The sequence below is a fragment of the Acipenser ruthenus genome, chromosome 4, assembly GCF_902713425.1.
Source record: "Acipenser ruthenus chromosome 4, fAciRut3.2 maternal haplotype, whole genome shotgun sequence".
NCBI lineage: Eukaryota > Metazoa > Chordata > Actinopteri > Acipenseriformes > Acipenseridae > Acipenser > Acipenser ruthenus.
The window spans coordinates 83,041,590-83,062,582 of NC_081192.1; positions in this window are offsets into that span (position 1 = coordinate 83,041,590).

The following is a 20,993-nucleotide window of genomic DNA, read 5'->3' on the forward strand; positions in this document are numbered from 1 at the left end:
GAGCAGATGATAATTTGTGTTTGATTCTCTGCCGGACATTGTTGAACCTTTTTTGGCACTCTCGTGCATTTCTTTGGATGCCAGTCAAAGAAGCATTCATAGATGTTTTGTGCCATGTATTTTTGTCAATCTCTTGCAAAAATATTTAGTCCTGTGGTGTGAAGCGTTCCTTTAGTTGTCTGCGAATTGCCAATTTCCACTTCATGCTGCGATGGGGTCTCTTCCATGTTGGATACCAAAAACACAGAGCTAGCGCTGCTTATTCTTTTTCTCAACATGAATATGCTGAGTGTCCTGGCACCAGCGCAAATAACTTCTTAAAGGGAATGTTACTGACTCATGATTGGGCATCAGATTTCACCTCCCACTCTGCTGTGATTGGCATAGCACAAAGACTGTCGGGCGCTAAATTTGATAAAAATCACTCTCTTGGGACAAACCACTCCCTGCACCGTTACCGCAATGACTTTGACTGTTGCCCTTGCACTTGCCCCCATGTTATCAAGATCGTGCCCTAAGAGAGTAAAGACAGCTTTATAATCTGACCACGAGCAGTTTTTATGGCAGCAGCTGAGCAATCTGTATGAATTGTTTGGACACAATTTCCTGACATTAGGAAATCTGTCATTTTGATATATGTTAAAATATAGACAATATGGAATCATTCATTTCTCGTCTTTATGGCTGTTTTGTTTTTTATCCTTTTATCCATGCTGCGGATCAGCATATTCAAATATATTACTTACACATGTCAGCTTTCTTGTTGCTCAATGGGGAGCTACAAAATTTCAAAGTAGGAAACTGAGTCTGCTAACCTGGCAGGAAACAAATTTTACGGCAAGTAATAAGGAAACACTACTTTGGTACTGTGAGGACACAGCTGTTTTTCATATGTCTATGTGTTTTTAATTTGTAAAAACATAAACACCTGGAATACTAGGTGACTGATTTACGTGACAACCAACCAATATACAGTATATATATATTCATTTCAAGTGTTTGACCCAGAGCAGGCTTTGTCAATATTTATAATTCACATAGATTTAAGATGGTAGTTTGTCATGGACACATCTTAAATTATAAATACAACATAAAGTGCAAAGAAAGCTTAAGCCTGTTCCATAAGACATCCTCAGACTGAGGTGTACGGAACAGATGAATAGAAATGTAAATGGGGGAGAGGGAGACTAGAAACAGATGAAACTGATGACTACACCTTCTAAGGGATTTCACTAAAACTTAGGATTTTAATATTCAGGTGTGTAAAAATATAAATAATTCCATTAGTCTTTAATCAAGGCTTTTACAATGGGAGCTGAGTTGGGAAGTCGACGAAAAGTGATACAATCCAATTATAAAGTGACATTTGACCCTGTTACCTAGACCATTCCCATAGGTTCTCAGATTCTTAGCAAGGTTAGGCATGGTCAGAAGTTGGATGGCAATCCAATGAACATCCAATGAACATTAGGTGCTGTAGTGTAGCAAATGGTGACTCTTCCCAGAGTCACCCACCTGATGGTGATGTAAGGCTGGTTGAGACATTGCTCATGTATGGTATACACAGTTGAGTATACAATTATGAACCAATCTGCAGCAGTCAAAGAAGTAGCCAGCTGCTTACAGGAAATTAAGCAGCACAGGAAAGTAGCAATTAATAAGAGGGTTACTAGAAAGTAACAATCCATCTGTAATTATCTCATTGATGCTTGATATATTGGTTGGTGTATCTCTGAGACTATTTACTGTATTGACTTGAAACATGGAAGGCATAACAACCACCAATAAGTGACAATGGCTTTGTGACCTAGCCAATAATGGCTGTTTGAAACAATTTTGGAAGTTTCTCTACCACACTTACTCCAAATCTGATTAATGAATTTCCTTCCAATTTTATTGAGCTATCTGGCCTTCAAAGGTGTGCTGAATAGATTTTGGAGATCTACTCAACACATAGTGATCAGTTGGCTTTTTATGTACCCTTCTGTCCTTATTCCCATCAGCTGAAAGTAAATGAACCTAAAGAATAATGGATCATTTAAAGTAAAAATGTAGATGAGAGTAGTCGAGTTGGCTATTCATATTAATAAAGTTTCAGATTGTTTCTGATTTCTATTTATTTATGCATTTGCTAGGTTACAAATACACCATCGCCAATGTCTATACACTTAATAGTGACATATAACATGAAATAATAAGATGTTAATCTTCCCTTTGTTTGCGTGTGGTAGATTATGTAGCAGTCATATATTTTTTGTTATAATAATCTGGAACTGTATTCTGATAGTATTATATGTATACAATAAGGCCCGGCTGGGTGTCCGTATACGTCGAATATACGGACGCCTCGGGCCCCCGAGAAGTCTGTATAGAAGTCTGTATAGTCAGCTATCTTGTTTGTTTATGGCCATATTATCTCTGTGATGCCAGGGCTATGTGTATTGCTCAGATCCGCCCCTTTTCTATTTTTTTTTGGCTTCTCTCGGCTCCTATCGGTCTCACTCGGCCATTGAATAGTTTTCTCGGCTTTTTTCTGGAGAGAAAAACGACTAGAGACCTGTGCTTTACGTCTTTTTGATGATGTCGGACAGGGTCCGACATAGGACCGCAAAGGATTAAGGCAAAAAATGATTAATGTTTTTTTTTGTTTGTTTTTTTGAAAAAAATAAACATGTAACTTTTTTAGTCTCTCACGGTGCTATATACTCTATACACAGAAAGACTGATCAATTTTAAAGATAGACATTTGATTTAATTAAAAAAACTTTACACTTTTTTACTGCTCAAATTCCAATGACTTATTTTGAATGTTTGACTTTTGTATACTGGAAAATGATTAGTATTTTTAAGTTTTCCTCTCTAAAAACCATCATTTTTTTACATACACAGTATGTACAAAAATGTTCTTTTCATGTGTATGTGTTTATAAGAGAAGATGTATGTTCTTTATCTTGTTTACTGGTTCTGCTGTATTGAAAACGTCAAATTAGCTTTTTCTTTTCTTCCACTTTAAACTTCTAAATTCAGATACATTCATCTGTGTGACATTTTACATCTTCCTGAGCACAAGGACAACTCTATAATAGCACATGAACATTTTTTACCCTCCAAAGCTATTTTAAGAGGTCTGTGCCAAGCTTTCTGATCTGTGCATAATCTTTTCAGAACCGCTTAGCTCTGCAAGTAGCTCAGGTTTAGAAGATCTTAGTTTGTTCATCCTTAATGGAGTCCTGAAATGATAAAAAGGGCTGAAAAATTCAAGTAAGTCACATTTTATTTTATATAAGGAAGTAAAGTATGTTGATGTGGGCATTTGTTGGTGTCCAAGTTAATATAATTACAAATGTAATGAAAATAAAACATTTTCAACTTAAACCAGGACATTTCTCTATTTAGAAAAGGTGATTTAAATAGACTATACTTAATCATTTACCAAACTGAGAGCAACTTAGGTGAGCAGTATTTTATATAATCACTTGGGACTACACATTAGAATCCCTGGAAAGCGATAAGGTTCTTTAATTACTTTGAAAGCAGGCATGCTTGTTAAGTCCTATAAATGCACATCGCCACTTTCATTACCAAATGTAAATGGAGCAGAGATGCCAACATTTTAACATTTAATAGACTGTTTTAATGGGTCCCTGATGGCCATTGTCTTGAAAAATGGAGGATAACGAAAACAAAAAAAAGGGTTAATTTAGTTTGGCTCAGGTGAGTTAATTATTCTTTTTACCCACTTCACTGCACATGCATAATGATTATTAACAAGCTTAAACTACTCAAGGACCTCTGGGAGCTTATGGCTAACAACACAGAGTTAGAGGAGGAGAAAATCATTATGCTAATAAGGTTGCTGTAATACTTTCCAATCGCACAGTCTCCACATTAATCCACAGGGACTTGAGCAGGTCATTGGGTCTGCAGAGCTTTATACTGTTCACATTTTTCAAAATATGAATGCATTTAAAAGTAATTCACAATTCACACGCTTGCTCTATTGCTAGTGGTTATATATTTTTTTAATCGATAGATTTAAAGTGACCTAGACGCCGAGTCATTTTTAGGTTTATATTTGACACAGAGAATTGTATCTGTAACTCTTAGGTAGTACTGCAAAACCTATTTACAAAAGAGGGGTATTTTGTGTGGTTCATCTGATCATTCTGCCAGGCTTTTACATTTCAGGTAAAAAAAGTAATTTGTATTTGCTATAAAAATACATATGTATAAATATATTTGTGATAAGACATTATATTGTATAATACTACTCGACGACTACGACTAATAATAATCATGATTAAAATAAATATGTTGTCTTCTTTTCTGAAAAGATACAGTATGTTCCACACCAAGAAGAAGAGTGCATCTTCCCTTAATCACAATCCCACACACAGACCTCCTACCAAAGTTCACCTGTAAAATATTTGTTTTATACAGAAACATCTTAACAAACATAAGAACAAAAAGCATAAAACAAGCATAAGTGTAAACTGTGTGGATCCTGGTACTGTGTTATATTTTAAACAATTACAGATGGCTGAGTACGAGCTGTAATTGACAGCAATATCAGCGTTGGAAAAGTGTTTTGACAGGCTTCATGGTATGATGATTAATTACCACAAGGCTTCTTTGGGCATTCCAATTTCCTCTTGCTTTCAGCTTAGGGCTCAGGGTGATATCTGTACAGTAACTCTTATTACACAGTACAGCAGGGAACGTCTTTTTCCTGCCCTATCCAAGAACTGATCTGAAGGGAAAGAGTCAGCCAAACAAGGCCCAGCATGAGAAGTCTATGTAACGCCTCTACCCACACTGAATACTAACTAACACTTTAATTCATGATCAGGGCAAGATTATTTTCACTAAAGGAATTACACTCGCATCATTTTTTTTTCCAGAATTTTAACTGTCCATTTATTATTCGTAGGGTTGTTATCTTGGAAGTTGACTAGCACCGGACAATTCATTAATCACCGTTTTCTTCACTTGCTCTAAGATAGCTGTTGATATGAATATGAAAAACTGAGGGCAGTTTATCAACAACTAGAAAAAAAGGTGAATTCAGTGTTGTTGTGCATGATGAAGTAAGTAATTATTTCAGAATCTGTGGTAGCATTTTGTTTTTATATATATATATATATAATAAGCTGTGTTCTCTATCACAAGGTTACAGACACATGTACATGAGTAGTAATTATGCAGTTGAGTGAGCTATATACCAGACACTGACTAGAAGCTTGGGAACTGTGAATTTAACCATGTCATCAGCTACATTCTGTTAAGTGAAGTAATTAAAAAAAAAAATAATAATATTTCCTTAATTCAGACATCTAAATTAATTTTTAGACCCATAAAAGTCAATTATTAGTATAGCATAGATGGTAACCGAGTGGGTGCTATTTTAGTTAACCAAATGTAATCCCTAAAGTTAGCCTTCCAAACGATCTATATGTACTTTGTTTGAACAAAACAAAAAAGTGTCATATGGCATATGGTACTGATCATGAAACAGTAGTTGGGTGTGATTGTCCAATGACCTATAAGAGATTAAAACATGCATTGAAAGCTTTTCATTGAACTGGGTGTGAATAATCCTGTTTTGGTGCTTGCAATGTCATTGGCAATTCAGTTAAGCTGTCCACACTGGAAAATATGTCAGTTAAACAGTGGATTCCCTTTATGGTGCAAAGCGCTCATATTTGCAAAAGAGTTCAGGAATAACCACAAAAATAACAAATAAATAAGATAAAATAAGAATCACCTTCAACAGAACGGCGGATGAAGGATATATTTTTCAAAATCACAAACACTGAAGCATATTGTGCTATATACAAAAGGGTTCAGTCCACCGAAGTGTTAAGGAGCAGTTGAGCAGAAGCTCTCGCCAAGGTAGCTGGATAAACCCTGTTGACCTTGACCACAGATGTCTCCATCATGACAATGTGTTTAGCCAATTCCGAACACCAGGAGGGTTTGGGACAAGCAGGTAGTAAAAATGGTAAATTGCTGCATGTCCCTGGCTGTGCCATAATTCAGGATGCTGAATGAGCTATCTTCAGTCTTTTCGAAACACTAAACTACCATTCCTAAACAGTGTTGTAAATCTGAGATGTTCTCCTGAGGTTGAGAAATTAAGTTGGATAATTTTGCATTTATTGTAACCATTGGGTGTTGTTCGGAGAGCAGGTGCAGGGGCTTCTCCCTAGTTAATTAAGTTAATCTATCAATTAACCTCCCTATTTAAGCCCTGGGTCGAACACTCATTCTCTGTCTGTTTTTTTTGTTTGCGTATGCTACGCAGTTCTGCAGACTCATACTTAATTATTAAATATAAAGTGTTAAATTTAAGCTTAAAATGCATACTCACCCAGTTTTCTCTCTCTCTTCGGATTCTGGCGGTGACTGCATTTCTCCTACCGCTGGTCATTCCTCATAAAAAAATCTTTAAAGAAATCGTTGGGCTCCCGAGTGGCGCATTCAATAAAGGCACTCCGCCAGGAGTGCAGAATGCACCCTATAGCTTGGAGCTCGCCGATTCGATTCCAAGCTATGCCACTGCCGACCATGGACGGGAGTTCCCAGGGAGTGGCGCACAATTGGCCAAGCGTTGCCCGGACGGGGGTAGGGGTTAGGTCAGCTGGGGAGTCCTTAGCTCACCGCACACCAGTGACCCCTGTGGCTTGCTGGGTGACTGCAGGCTGGCCTGTACGCAATTCATAACTGTGTGGTCCTCCGACGCAGTAAGTTCTGGATATGGCTGCACGGCGGGCTTGCAGAGCGAAAAAAAACATACGGCTAACGGCACTCGTTTCGGAGGACGCGAGTGCTTGTCTTTGTCTCTCCCGAGTTAAGTTGACTAATAATTGGACATTCCAAAATTGGGAGAAAATTGGAAAATGAATAAAAATAATTATTCACAAAAAAAAACGTCCCTTCCAATCCGCCCCATCGATCCAAACGTCTTTTCTTTATAGTGTAAATCCATCTTAGCCGAGCCTGTCTTTCCTCCACTGGCCCCTCCCCATCAGTGCCAGCTTTCAATTCTGCTGCCTGGCATTCATTCCTATAGCCAGCAGTACTTTCTGACCCTGCCACGTCAGATTCTTTCTCCAACTTGCGTCTACAAATATGTAATGACATTAACTCTGTAGGGTCTTCCTAATGTAAAAAATCCTGCCGGTGACCTGGCTCTTGAAATGTTTTTACTCAGGCACTGTGATACACCATTGGAAATAGGAGAGTCGGAGCTTTAAAACAAGGTCATGCTCGTGTATTTCTGGTACTGGACCATGTTAGGAGATAGCCATCAATGCGGGTGTTTTGCAATGTTACTGCTGCGCTGTAAGACAGACCTATCTCGGTGCAGTAAACAAACATTTTCACACAACGTCTTTACAAATTGAGAAATGGCGACATCGAAAGCACAAGGACCTATTTTCTCATATATATATATATATATATATATATATATATATATATATAGTTTTTCGTGTGGATCTGATGCACAAGACAAGAGTTGTTGGGGATAGTTTGCTATGGTCGCTACCTTGCTGGTCATTCAAGCTACAGTGAATAGCTCCATATTGCACCACATGATCAGGGTCCCTAGGACGAGTAATTTGAATGGGTATTGTTTTCTGTTTTTTGCACTTTTTCAATTGTTCTTTTTGGTTGCTTTTGGTTCGAATGCAGCTAGTTTAGAATGCCGCTGCCAGGATCCTTAAAAAAACATGATCACATCACCCCCTGCCTTGCTCACCTACAATGCCCTTCATCACACAGGTCCTGAGTACCTCCTCAACTTTCTGACCTGCTAGGTCCTCCAACTCTGGCCTGCTTGTTATCACCAAGCAAAAGTGCACCACACTTGGAGAACGCTCGTTTAGCTTCATGGCTCCGACTCTTTGGAACTCTATCCCAGCTTTGGTGCATGATGTTCCCACTGTCGCTTGCTTTAAGTCAACTCTCAATTGAGCTCGAACAATTTACAACTTTTTGTAGCAAGAGAAACAGCGGTGCATTTTGCCGTTTGTTTACATGCCATTTTGCAGTGATGAGGTGCACCCGTGAGGCAGTGATTCAAACCAATTAAATTTTCAAAGAAAAGTTGTAATTACTATAATTATAAGAGTGTACCTTGTGTCAAAATATTTTTCATTAGTGGGATTTGATGCTACAATCTTACAAACCACAAGCAAAGGCTTTATTGATTGAGCTACATGGAAAGCATGGCTTACTATTGAGATTTTATTGTTTAATAATATCAGTGACAGTCTATCGAGTATATCTTGACTATAACATATTTTTTATTTTATTTATAAATTAATATAAAAATATATAACTAGAATACTTTTTACAATCGTGGGAGAAGCACTGATGTAGCTCTCTGCCCTTTCCCTGGTTGGCTTTGATTTATTTATTTATTTATTTATTTATTTATTTATTTATTTATTTATTTATTTAATGTTTTATTGGCACTTGGGTTATTTGTTCTGAAGTTGTGCGATAATCATTTATTAACACAAGATTTGCAATGGGATTACAGGAGATAAGGAAGTATATTTCTGTCTCAGTAAGATGATTATTTTATTTTTTGGAATCTGACAAATTTTGACCCATGGAAAGATGTTATTTGACCAGACTGGTACTGACTTACCCTGTACAGGTGTTCCTAGCTTGGAATGTGCATGTCCAAAATCTAGAACATTGTAGTACGATTATTATATGATGACATCAGAATTTTGAGAAAAATAACATTCCACTCTGGGTGCCAAAGTAATTGTAAACATAGCCAATTGCAGGTAGTTAATGAACATAAACGTGTTTTTAACCTCTGGATATATCAATGAAAGAATCATTTTCATATTTCAAATTTACTTCATGTTCACAAACCATTCAATCTGATGTCATACCACTTAGAGTAAATTCCCATTTCTAGTTTTGTATACTTTATTTCACAATGAGGATGACGTTAAACAACAACACTCGCTGCCTTTGGAGGTTTATAACTATAACTTATATCTTAAAAGGCATGTTATATGCAGAGAGGCTAAAAGAATTGAATCTATTCAGTCTTGAACAAAGAAGACTACGCGGTGATCTGATTCAAGCATTCAAAATCCTAAAAGGGGACTTTCGACCTGAAAAAAGAAACAAGGACTAGGGGTCACAAATGGAGATTAGATAAATGGGTATTCCGAACAGAAAATAGGAGGCACTTTTTTACACAGAGAATTGTGAGGGTCTGGAACCAACACCTCAGTAATGTTGTTGAAGCTGACACTCTGGGATCCTTCAAGAAGCTGCTTGATGAGATTCTGGGATCAATAAGCTACTAACAACCATACGAGCAAGATGGGCTGAATGGCCTCCTCTCGTTTGTAAACTTTCTTATGTTCTTATCTCAAAACAGTTTTCCTACTCTATATTCAGTTAAATTCTGCATGGTATGGAAATAAACTGCCAAAGAATGGACCAAAAATATAGAGTAAATATATTCACTATTTAACTTTAAATAAAAATGTAAATTCTGCCCTATTTTTTGCAGTTGTCTTAACAAATACATCTAAAAAATTAGTTTTTTATAATTTGTAGTATAAATACCTTATGTGTGTTTTTAGTCTCTTACTGATAGTGATCTCTAGGAAATCTCTACATTTTCTGGACCGGATGCCATGAGTGGTCTGATCCAAATTTAAGTCAAGTACAGGTCTGGTATACCTTCAGGAAATCTGGTCCAAAGGATATTATACTGCTAGACCATAAGCATTGACTTCAAGAGCTCTACAATAACAACAATGAAATGCCAATGCATGGTAAAAAAAGAAAAAATACATCAATTTAACAAGAAGGTTTTGTATTTTGCATACTGCATTTAAAGACAATATGTGACAATATATGATAAAATCCCTCCATTGCAACTAATTTAATGTCTGAAACAGAACAAATCAATATAACATACATACAGTACAGCATACACTAGACCTAGGATTACTGTCATCCCCATTCAATTGGTTATACATGGAAACAAACAGATTAAGCACACACTTGATAAGAAACCAATTATTTATTTATTTTCCTCTGACCAACACTTTTGCACCAAGACAGTGATAGCCCTGTCAAATAAAAAAAAAGTGGCTTACCTTATTCCTTTGATTCAGAAGTAGATTTTCTCAGTATTTATTTACAAATGCACAACCTTTTGTTAACAATAGGATATAAAATGTCTCTTTCAAAATTAATTGCTGACAGTATTTTTGGTAACTGAAAGTTAAATGTCTCTTTGCAAGAACACTAGTAGAAGCATACAGTACATTCTTAGTGTAAACTATGTCCTTTTTGAATTACAATTTATTGTTAAGAATACAATAAAATTAAATAAAAGGTTAGCAACACCAGCAAAGTGTCCTAAAATAAATGTTTGCATAATATTTCATATCTGCCATTTTCTGTCTACATTCTTTAAAAGTTCAGTGTAACGGTTACTGCACTGCAAATGGGAAACATGTGTGAATGTACTAGTGACACATGTCAGGAGTCTTCGCTGATGTACAAATTCATACTGGTATTTTCGATACTCAAAGGGGACCGGGTATTAGACCATATTTTCAGGGTCCAATCCGCATCCCTAGTATGTAGTTCCCATTTTGGAAAATGGGTAAAAATCACTGGTATAGATGACCACTGTAAAAAAAACCTGCACTCCATTTAGCCTTCATACCCACCGTTGCCCCAAACACCTGACTCCAATGTCCCATAGTACTGGAGTTTTGAAAAACAATTGATTTTCTGTGATTGAATGCAAGTTTGCAGTTTCCCACCTTACTCCCTTTGGCATACAGAACAATAGAAGGGAAAGTAATTTGAGGGAAAAAATAAACACTATTAAAATCAACACACATTAAAAAGAAAGGTGAGAGCTAACTTCAAAAGGCGGTATTTTCCATTTCTGTAATACAACATGACAGGTTTATAAAACTTGCCACTTGCTATTTAGAGGGGGCTCATAATTGATTCAGACGACAGTAAGTAATGGCAAATTTACCTTAAAAAAACTTTAATGAAGGGATGATTGTGTTACTGAAATGGAAATAAAACTTTAATCCCCAGCGTAGCAGAGCTCCATGCATGGATGTGCACTAACAGGAAAGGGGGTTCTCATTGAGATTCCCAGGGCCTTTCGTTCCAACAAAAGAAAAAAAAGCATCTCTCTTTTGTTTTGCAAAGGTAATGAGGATGTAATGAGGCTTGACTTGATTTTTTTTCAGCACTCTATTCCCCTCCATCCACAACAGGTTCCCATAGGACCAGAGTGAGATGTTGGATTTCTATAAAAGCCGTGCTGATAGATGGTTGCAGGAGGTGAGCCGCACTATTTGGGTTTTGATTCACTTCTTATAAGATGGGAGGGGGTGGAAGGCAGTGCTTGGGGGTTGTGGTGTGTATTGGGAGGGGGCAGAGATGAATGCCAGACTTGAAGCAGTGTCAGTTTGGCCTGATAGTTTCCTCTGAATAATGCAATTTGATGTTATGCAGGCCTTGCTGGACTTGCCGACTGTTTATTTTGTCACTTTGCAGATACTAAAAACTGACCTCTCTGTGCCACCTTTTCCTCTTTTTTCTCTCTTTTTTTGTGTTTCAGTATGTGACAGTTTAATAAAAAGAATACTTGATTTCCTCATGGATGACCTTGTGCTGAGGTACCAAGCTGCACAGACGGATTGTGTCTAATGCAATTACAGTTTAAAGCAGGTTTAATAAAGAGTATTGGAAGGGAAACTTCTAAAGACCATTACAGCTGCTATATGACTATTATGGATTCTATTTCTAAAGGGAGGGAGGGAGGGAGGGAGAGAGATTTAAAAAAGTACTATATCAGGTAGACAGCAGAGCTCTGTTAGATCATTAGTCTAATTTAAGCAGAAAGGCTTTGTTTTTAGTTGAATTGGGGGTTGAGATGGGACCTTGGGACCTTTGGAAGGCATTTTACTGGCAAGCTTGTTGAGATTTGATTGCCTTTGTTGTGGTAATCTGAAATTAATTTGCACTTGAACCCATCTTTCTTCTAGGCTCAATTTAAAACACTGTTATAATTATGTGCCCTGCATGAAAATGAGAACAGTCACTGATATGACAAGGCTGAATATTTTAATTCCCCAGGTACTAAAGAGCCTTTTTTCCAACTTATCTCACAAGGTAATAAAACAAAATGTTCCCATGCATAGGCTTATGGGAAAGGTATTCGCCTGAGGGGGAAACAGTAATAAATGGTGTAGTGCTACACGTTTACTCATGTACTTTCTCAATAGGTCATCTCTTTCTTTTAAAGTGATGTTGCACTTCTGCTAATATTTGCATTTGTAGTTAGTGCATGATGAAAAATAAATAGATATCATGTGTTTTATTCTGTGATGACAGCTGTTCAGCTAGTTAAGAGGCTTTATTTCATAAGTAGATTTTGATAGATATTTAAAACTATTAAAGACTACCTTCTGCAGTTGATCTTAGCAGGGCATCTCCCTTGTTCTCAGTGTGAGCTTAATATCCTTATCAGCATTCTTTTAGTTTTATCCTAGATCAGTGTTTGTGGTAGGGAATCTCGTTAACTACAGTGGGCCCACCTCTTTTCTCCTTTGGCGCTGTGGTGTACAAAAAAAGGCCACCAAGGTTATTGCCCTGGGCAGAAATTATTTTAGTCCTCTTTGGACTTAGAGTTGGTGCAGTAGGTATGAAGCCACATTGGCAATTCATAAATAGCTGTATGATTAACAATATAATGCAAAAAATATTTTTAGGACTTAGACAAAGGCTGTTTTATTTGTACAGATCAAGTGGCTTAGTATGTCATATATATTTCACTGATTGATTTTGTTCATGTCTTGAGACTCCTAAGTTTTATTTTATTTATTTATTTCTTAGCAGACGCCCTTATCCAGGGTGACTTACAATTGTTACAAGATTTCACATTATTTCTTACACATTATTGCATACAATTAATTACCCATTTATACAGTTGGGTTTTTATTGGAGCAATCTCGGTAAAGTACCTTGCTCAAGGGTACAGCAGCAGTGTCCCCCATCTGGGATTGAACCCACGACCCTCCAGTGAAGAGTCCAGAGCCCTAACCACTACTCCACACTGCTGCAAGCACATAACATTTTAAGACAGTAAGGTAAATGTAAAAATAGCAACTGTAAATCTTACTGCAGAATATAAAAAGCTGCAAGATGCAATGCTTTATTTTTACTCAAGTGTCATTGAGTTAATAGATGGTGTTTTAAATTTAAGCCTTTATTCTTCTAGACCACCAGGATTTTCAGTCAGCTTAGCTACTGAGAACCAGGAAGGAAGCAACATGAAACAGAAACCTTTATATTAAACCTTAGAATATGAATTCTTGGTATGCCTCGATGTGTGCTTGCATATATTTATTTATTACATTGTTTGTAGACATAAAGCCTTTTATCACATTTTTGTTACCTCAACCCCTGTGTTATTTTTTTTTAACCCGACTCTATACATTCACATAGTTACAGAGTACTGCACTTTTCACACCAAGGTGAATGAAGGATCACCGGCCAGTGCGACCACACATAGTGTAGCACATTTTCTTAAATGTATTTTTAATTTGTGTTTTCCTTTCCACTTGCCACATTTTCTGTAGACTTTATCTCTGCTCATTCAATCATGCTGTGTACATTAGGGTCACTCGCTGACAAGCAGCCCAGGCTGAGGCATTCTCTAAAACAACCATCTCCAAACAAAGCAGCCCTAGTCCTGTTCCTCCAATGATAACATCTCCTGATCTCATTATTGATTGCCTGCTTTCAGAGCTTTTGTTTCCTGAAAGTTTGATATGGGACATCGGAGGTGACAAAAGATCGACACTGGACCCTCTAAATTAAATGGTTGCCTATTAGATCACTGTCAAATAAGGTGGGGCTGAAGTGTTTAGCAACAGTGTCTGAAGCAGTACCCTGCTTAATCTGTTCTCTCATCTTCAAACTGTTGTGAACCCTCCCAGGCAATTTTCTATTCAGGCCATTGATTTTTATCACCTTAGATGCCTCTGAAGGATTACATTTTTAGAGGATAAAGCTACTTTTCTTCACTTGAAACCAGTGGGTTGCTTCAGCTGAATGGAAGAAAAGACTTGAATGAAATGCGAATATGTGTAAACACTTTTAGAATAAAACATGCTTAATTACCATAAAGAACGTTAAATTTGAGTTAACTTATTGTTGTTACCTGCTTACTTCAGGGGGCATTGCAGTATAAAAACACAAATTTTACCAAAATTGGCAGACCATTTTCTTTTCCCATCTTGTATTGTTTCTTACTCAACTGTATTCTATGATTCTCTAGGTTAAGTATACTAGAAAAATTAACCATTTTGCGACAGTAATTTTACAAAGCTGTTGCACTGCAAATTCTTATAACCCAGTAACTATTTGAAGTACTGACTTCATACCTGCAGGGTTGTTTACCACATACCTAATATGACTGAAGTTTCTGGGCTAAAGAGGTCAAACACTTAGGTATTGTCTTAATATTTTATAGATAGATGTAGGAGATTCATTACCAGTGAGGCCCAGTAAAAAAAAAAAGATAATTTCACTACCACATTGCTTTAACCTCTGTTTGTATCTAGTAGGCGACACACATTGTGCTGTTTTCTATGAGCTGTTCATTTAACCATTTCACTGCTGTCTTGTTTTAATCACTGCCCATATCAATGTTACAGATCTTTTTCACATGTCCATCTTTACAAAGTATTCCTTTAGTCATCCCATTCCTTTTACGCAATGCCCCAGAGGATGTTTTTATTCCTAAAATAATAAATATTTTATTGCTGGTTGACCAAGGAATTGTTATAATTACACACTTGTGTCTTTTGCAAATGGATTAAAACTTTATTAGCATGCTTTCTTGCACCAAGATCAATGAATCTAATGTTAACTAGAAGCCTCTTATTTGTTGTTTATATATATATATATATATATATATATATATATATATATATATATATATACAGTACTGTGCAAAAGTTTTAGGCAGGTGTGAAAAAATGCTGTAAAGTAAGAATGCTTTCAAAAATAGAAATGTTAATAGTTTATATTTATCAATTAACTAAATGCAAAGTGAGTGAACAGAAGAAAAATCTAAATCAAATCCATATTTGGTGTGACCACCCTTTGCCTTCAAAACAGCATCAATTCTTCTAGGTACACTTGCACAAAGTCAGGGATTTTGTAGGCACATAGTCAGGTGTATGATTAAACAATTATACCAAACAGGTGCTAATGATCATCAATTCAATATGTAGGTTGAAACACAATCATTAACTGAAACAGAAACAGCTGTGTAGGAGGAATAAAACTGGGTGAGGAACAGCCAAACTCAGCTAACAAGGTGAGGTTGCTGAAGACAGTTTACTGTCAAAAGTCATACACCATGGCAAGACTGAGCACAGCAACAAGACACAAGGTAGTTATACTGCATCAGCAAGGTCTCTCCCAGGCAGAAATTTCAAGGCAGACAGGGGTTTCCAGATGTGCTGTCCAAGCTCTTTTGAAGAAGCACAAAGAAATGGGCAACGCTGAGGACCGTAGACGCAGTGGTCGGTCAAGGAAACTTACTGCAGCAGATGAAAGACACATCATGCTTACTTCCCTTCGCAATCGGAAGATGTCCAGCAGTGCCATCAGCTCAGAATTGGCAGAAAACAGTGGGACCCTGGTACACCCATCTACTGTCCAGAGAAGTCTGGTCAGAAGTGGCCTTCATGGAAGACTTGCGGCCAAAAAGCCATATCTCCGACGTGGAAACAAGGCCAAGCGACTCAACTATACACGAAAACACAGGAACTGGGGTGCAGAAAAATGGCAGCAGGTGCTCTGGACTGATAAGTCAAAATTTGAAATATTTGGCTGTAGCAGAAGGCAGTTTGTTCGCTGAAGGGCTGGAGAGCGGTACATGAATGAGTGTCTGCAGGCAACAGTGAAGCATGGTGGAGGTTCCTTGCAAGTTTGGGGCTGCATTTCTGCAAATGGAGTTGGGGATTTGGTCAGAATTAATGGTCTCCTCAATGCTGAGAAGTATAGGCAGATACTTATCCATCATACAATACCATCAGGGAGGCATCTGATTGGCCCCAAATTTATTCTGCAGCATGACAACGACCCCAAACATACAGCGAAAGTCATTAAGAACTATCTTCAGCGTAAAGAAGAACAAGGAGTCCTGGAAGTGATGGTATGGCCCCCACAGAGCCCTGATCTCAACATCATCGAGTCTGTCTGGGATTACATGAAGAGAGACAAGCAACTGAGGCTGCCTAAATCCACAGAAGAACTGTGGTTAGTTCTCCAAGATGTTTGGGCCAACCTACCTGCTGAGTTCCTTCAAAAACTGTGTGCAAGTGTACCTAGAAGAATTGATGCTGTTTTGAAGGCAAAGGGTGGTCACACCAAATATTGATTTGATGTAGATTTTTCTTCTGTTCACTCACTTTGCATTTTGTTAATTGATAAATATAAACTATTAACATTTCTATTTTTGAAAGCATTCTTACTTTACAGCATTTTTTCACACCTGCCTAAAACTTTTGCACAGTACTATATATATATATATATATATATATATATATATATATATATATATATATATGTAGTTTGTAAATGTTAATAGTGTGCTGCAGCGCCCATTACAACAGAAAGGGGTCTCACTGTCCCTGATGTTTAACCAGAAGAAGTGACACTTTCATGCTTGGAATTACTTGTATGAAATACAACTTTCTTATTGTGTTTTGGCTTATAGTGAAGCAGGCCACATGTCACTGAAGGAAATCATCCCTCATAGGGCAGGCAGCTCTGCCTAGTGGTGGGACAGTGAAATTAGATACTATCCTGGAGTTGTTTTAGAAATCTTTAAAATGAGAGTGCTGTTTTCCTGACACTGAGAAGTACTTGGTTGGAGAAAAGGGTCATTTGTTTCTACATGCATTGTTATTGATTGACTATGGTACCGTTAGAATTTACATTTAATTAAATCATCTTTGTTCACATACACGTAATTATGATTTTTCCTGTGGATATTAAAATAGATACTGCAGAGGCTGTGTGGTCCAGTGGTAAAGAAAAGGGCTTGTAACCAGAAGGTCCCCGGTTCAAATCCCACCTCAGCCACTGACTCATTGTGTGACCTTGAGCAAGTCACTTAACCTCCTTGTGCTCCGTCTTTCGGGTGAGATGTAATTGTAAGTTACTCTGCAGCTGATGCATAGTTCACACACCCTAGTCTCTGTAAGTCGCCTTGGATAAAGGTGTCTGCTAAATAAACTAATAATAAACTAATTTCTTTGTCCATCAACAGTTTTAAGAAATGTACAGACCATACTTAATGATTTAATTCAAATGGTCATATTTATTGAATAGCATACTGCTAGTTTTTGAAGACTAAAGAAGGAATTAGGTTGCTTTGTTTGGTCTGACATTGTCTGTTTTTGCTATCTGCCACATGTTTACAAGACCCTTTAACTAATATAATATAGCAAGTAATACAGACCCCATACTTTTATGCCTGTCATGATTATAGTGTTATAAGGCTACATGGTGCGGAGTTGTCATGATTGTAGATTGCGTGTGTTTATATAGATTTACTGTCACTGGGAAAGACCTCTCACACATGACAGAGGCTGCTGCCAACCCAGCAGGAGCAGGAGGAGAGCAGGGGTTAAGTGTTACTTGCCTCCTGGCTTGCTACATAGCCCTGCCTGCACACATACTGAGATGAGGTGCTGGTACATCCGTCACCGGGCTGATGACATGATGGATTACTCGTGTCACTGTCAGTACAGTCAAAATCAGTCTGCTGCTGATAAGGTGGACCTGCTCCTCCACTCCCCATGAATGAAGCTGTTTCTCTTTTTTCTTTTATTTTCTTTTACAGCCTGAGTAAATGCCTGTAACGAAACCAAATCTGCATCTTATTTATTTATCTATTGTTTTTTTTTTGTTGTTGTTTTTTTTTTACTTTTAGTTTTTCAATAGCTTCCCAAAAACAAGACACTGCAAAATTGTATTGGTTGATATAAACTAAAATCACAATCCATTTCAGCTGTAATTAAACATCAGGTATTAAACCCATTTGAAGTAGTATGACCTCTGATTACAGGCCCCCCCCCCTAAAAAAAAAACAAAAACCTTTCTTTGCTGTAACCGTTATGCATTAATTTTGTTTCATAATCAAACACACATATAAACAGGAACATGTTTTAAAACAGACATACTCTGTATTACATTGCTTCCCATATATAGTCATACCAGTGTGTGTTTAATGTTTAACATTCGATTTATATATATATATATATATATATATATATATATATATATATATATATATATATATATAGTAGAACCTTAAATCTTTTTAATCATATTAAATGTTGAGTGTGAGTCATGCTGGCACTTCAAATAACTTAAATTATAAAAATGTAATTACAGCAAATCAATACATTTAAAGCTATATATTGAATAAGGGCACTTTCTATGAATTTGTTTGTGATAAATTCAGCATTTTCTGTTGCATAACATTTGTTTCTGAAAACTTGATGTAGAAATGGTAAAATGATCATGATTGTGAGACACTGGATTTTACAACTTATGAAAATACGTTGATTGTACGTTATAATAATAATAATAATAATAATAATAATAATAATAATAATAATAATAATAATAATAATGTCACACTTTATTTTAAGAGCTGCCTATTAACTATTAACAACTACCTTATAAACATGTTAGAAAACATTATTTATTTTTCTGTGAATTGTTAGTTAATATATAATAGGTCAGCTAAAATTGCAAACATCAGAGCCCTATGGATTGTCAATTCCCAGTCGATCATATATTTGAAGTTGGTTTAAATTGTTATTGTAGCAATGTTTAGCAAATTAAATCAGGTTTTTTATTACGACCATCTTAACTACAATGCAGAAGAGCCGGGTTCATCTGCATTGTGGTTATAGAGCTTTTCACCTCATCTCACCGACAGGGAACACAATCCGTAAGGGCAGTGCATCACACAACACTGCCCATTACATTAGTTTATAAAGATCTCAATGTATAACCCTTAGCTCAAAATGAACAAAAAAGTGGCCCTTAAAATAAAGCATGACCATTTTTTCATAGTTCAAGATTCCAGGCTGTTGTTTCATCAAACCAAGCTATAATGTCACAACTCTCGACTATACTGGACTATATGGCACCCATATGTACCGGTACTTGCATCAGCTTGTACTTGCACTGAACTGCTCCATACCTTGCCATATTCTACTACTGCTCTTAATTATAACTACTTCCTGTATCTTGTATTTGACTTTACTCTTATAGGTATCCGTATTCACATTTTTGTAATTGCTCTTATTTGAAATCATTCTCACCCATTTATTGTACTTACTACGTGCTCTTACTGGACTCGTATAAGCACTTTTTTAATATATATATATAAATTAACTGCTCTCAGTCAAACCCGCCCTCATATGTAATCATTTACTGTATTCTTTAGTTTACTCTTATTCAAATTTTATCTTATTTGCCACTGATTTTATTATAACTGCTCTTATCTGTAATGTGATACTCTGTACTGTAATACTTTATAATGTGATATTTTGTAAGGTGATATAAGAATAAGGGTGTCTGCAAAGAAATAATAATAATAATAATAATAATAATAATAATAATAATAATAATAATAATAATAATAATTACCGTTTAAATATAGCATCCAAAGTAGCTTTTAATACATATTTTAAATAACTACAATAACATGAATACAAGTTATTAGATTGACACCAGTACTGATGGATGAATATCAAGACTTTTATCAAGATTTTTATTGAAGTGATATTCTGAGGAATGTACAAAATCTTATTGGTTTTATTTTGTATTTTATTCAGATGTAATTGTGATGGGTGACCAGGGGGAGGGGGGCAGCTTTTCCAGTTGCAGCTTTGAAGCCACCAGTTACTTCATTTTACCATTTTGTGTGGCCTTGAATTGCAAATTGTTTTAAAACATGCATAATGAGCTCCATTGCACAGTGTTGCTCTTTGTCTTTCACAGTAAGCCCTTAGCACAATCACATGAGTGAAGATTGCTGTACTGAATTACAAAAGACTCTTTAGTTACTGACTGCTATATGCATAATAGATGTATTGAAATGCTTGACTGGTACATTCCTGTCATAAAAGGTAGACTGCTGTAGACCGTAATTTAACAATAAAGATGGCAAAGGAATAATATTTTCATCATCATCATCATCATCATCATCATCATCATCAACATTATTATTATTATTATTATTATTATTATTATTATTATTATTATTATTATTACTTTCTGAAAAAAATGTATTTAGAAATCTGGTCTTTGATTCCAGAGAATTACGATTTACTCAAATTGTATTTTTCTTCTGATATTGAATGTAATTATTGTCTGTATTAGAATGTAAATACATATAAATGAGGCCTACAATACGTACACTATCCTACTCAAATTGGTCAGACTAAAAGAAGGTGCTAAATGATATAACCGTGGGTTTTTACTTTTATGTCATGTTTTACTATAGATATAGATTTCTGCAAAGGAACTTTACAGTATTAAGGCTATCCATCCCCATGCATAACCACAATGTAGTTAAAAAAAAGAAAAAGTCTCCTGCAATTCAAATATAATTAGATATAAAGTAACATTCAATTTATTTTTGAATTCATGTGAAAATATGTAAATAATTAGTCATTAGTTGTCATGAATATATAAAAGCACACCTTTATATATCTATCTATATTTGAATTGATTAAATTGTTACATGTACGTAAATTGTTACTCCCATTTGTTGTATGACAGGCCACCTTTGGAAATTGGACATTAAACATTATCTGACTATATTATATATACACTATACACTACATATGTTATAGAGAGAC